Genomic DNA, 2500 nt, shown 5'->3' with positions numbered 1-2500 from the left:
TAAAGACCAAATTTTCATTTTAAGAAATCCACTTTTAATGGCATTTGAGGACTAGGAAGAAGCCGTTGACAGTGTGGATCAGCCAATTTTGTGGAGAGTTCAACGATAATAAAAAAATGCCAAAGGACTTGCAAAGCTTGTTTACCAGATTTCATGAAATATCACATGAGCTTAGGCTTAAGATAAATAAAAAAAGACAGAGATGATGCTAGCGGAATATGCAATGGAAAATGAAATATCATTGGAAGGAGAAAGAATTAATGAGGTAGAATCATTTAAATATTTAGGAACTATGATCTCTAATACAGTCTTTTGAATTAGAGTTAAATGAGAGATTAAAAAAATGGCTAGGTTAAGTCAAATCTGGAAATCAAATCGCTTGAAATTACATATAAAAATCAGGATATATATCAGTTTTTGTGAGATCGGCGTTACTGTATGGACATGAGTCATGGTATAACAATGAAACAATATCCAACAGATTTTTTAGACTTGAGAAGAAAGCTCTCAGAAGAATATTGGGAGTTAAATGGCAGGGCAATATTAGAAAGGAAACTATAAGCGAGATTACTGAAGCACCATATATATATACATATATATATATATTTGTGTGTGTGTGTGTTTGTGTGTGTTTGTTTATTTATATATTTGCATGTATATACATACATATTTAAATAAACGCACACAAATACATGCACTCTGATATATATATATATATATATATATATATATATATATATATGTATATACCGTATATGTGTATATATATGTATATATACCCATATACATATGTATGTATACACACTCACACACACACACACACACACACACATATATATATATATATATATATATATATATATACATATACATATATGTATATATATATATATATATATATATATATATATATATATATATATATATATGATTTCTTCCTAATTAATATCTGCAAAATGAAACCAGCTGGTGAAACAAAGGGTGGGTATAATTGTTAAGGCATCATGAAAACCAACCTTAGGGAATGTATAAATTAGTGATGCAAAACATAATCTCCAAATGCCTTGTAGGAATTCTACGGTGCAATTAGAATATAAACAAGGTAATTTGGATATGAACATGGCATTGGAGATGATTGGGGAAAGGGAAGCTGTGATGATTGAAATTCAATCTCCGAGTCGTTGCGCTGCAATGTTGTGAGATCGGTTATATTGATTCTATGGTTTGTAATGTAGGTGGTAAATATTTTTTGTAGAGTTGTTCTCACAGTCCTTCGAAAGACAAGAAGAAAATTTGTATCGCTCAAGATGTTTCCATAATGAGAAATTTTGGTTTGGTGAGAATCTTAAACTGTCATTCGATGCATTGCAGGTGATCACCATGGTAGTGTATCATTGCCTATACTTTTTGACCAAATTACCTTTCAAGTAATCATTGAAACTTGACATAATTTGAAGATGGCTCAAAGTTCACAGGAATTGGGAGATGTAGCAAGGGAAGTACAACCGCACTGGACTTTTCATTAATCCTCTGAAGACTGAATAAACGAAGGTACAGAGCATTATTGATATTTCTATGGTTGAATCCTGTCAAATGTTGAGCCATCTGGATAGTCGTTTCTTTCATTATTAGCCTTAAGTCCTGGAAAATAACTAATATAGAAAAATGGTCCTCGGGGATACTTGAGGACAAAGAGGATGAATTTTCAACTCGACTTGAAGTAAAATGAATATCAATGCTAAATTTTTAAGATCAATTGTAGTCATAGCCATAAATGCAAAGTGATTCCATAAAAATATAACGATTCATGCTTTTGAAAAAAAATCCTAGGAAAATTAGCACAAATGAAATGCAGAAATATGGATGCAATATTGCATCCGCAATCAACTTTGATAACTTCATAAAACTTTCTCGATAGTTGGATGAGACAAGTTTAGGAGAGATGTGCGCTTAGCGATCGGTGTAACTCAGTTTGCTCCAACGAAAAAAAAAAAAAAGTTGTAGGCCAAAGGAAGTATAGGTAGGTTATCATTTAGGGATGCTGGGGATGATAAATTCTTGGGATTAAAAGGGTTCGGGCAAAAACGAGATGTTGGGTGCGAGATCATATAAGCACGAGGCATTCCCTGAGTGCCAGACGATAATGGTATTGCAAAAATGGGCGTAGACTAGTTAAGAACTTAGAGAGAGAGAGAGAGAGAGAGAGAGAGAGAGAGAGAGAGAGAGAGAGAGAGAGAGAGAGAGAGAGAGAGAGAGAGAGAGAGATGGTATTCACATACTTATAAAACTAGAAACGCATATCTCTTAAGCAACAGCATCAGCAGCAGCAACAACAACAACAACAGAGTAAGGTTGTCTAGAATAAGCTCGAGTATCAGCAAGTTAGCCCGTTGTTACAGAACTTCCTTGAAACTCATTAAATAAAGGAAGTTAGTGATTGTAATGTTTAATTGGATTCGTCATCTTGAGAAAGATAGGAATGAATCGTTTTCAATATCAA

Source organism: Palaemon carinicauda, chromosome 24 (genome assembly GCF_036898095.1).
Source record: "Palaemon carinicauda isolate YSFRI2023 chromosome 24, ASM3689809v2, whole genome shotgun sequence".
Lineage (NCBI taxonomy): Eukaryota > Metazoa > Arthropoda > Malacostraca > Decapoda > Palaemonidae > Palaemon > Palaemon carinicauda.
Note: the sequence above shows the minus strand (reverse complement) of the source record.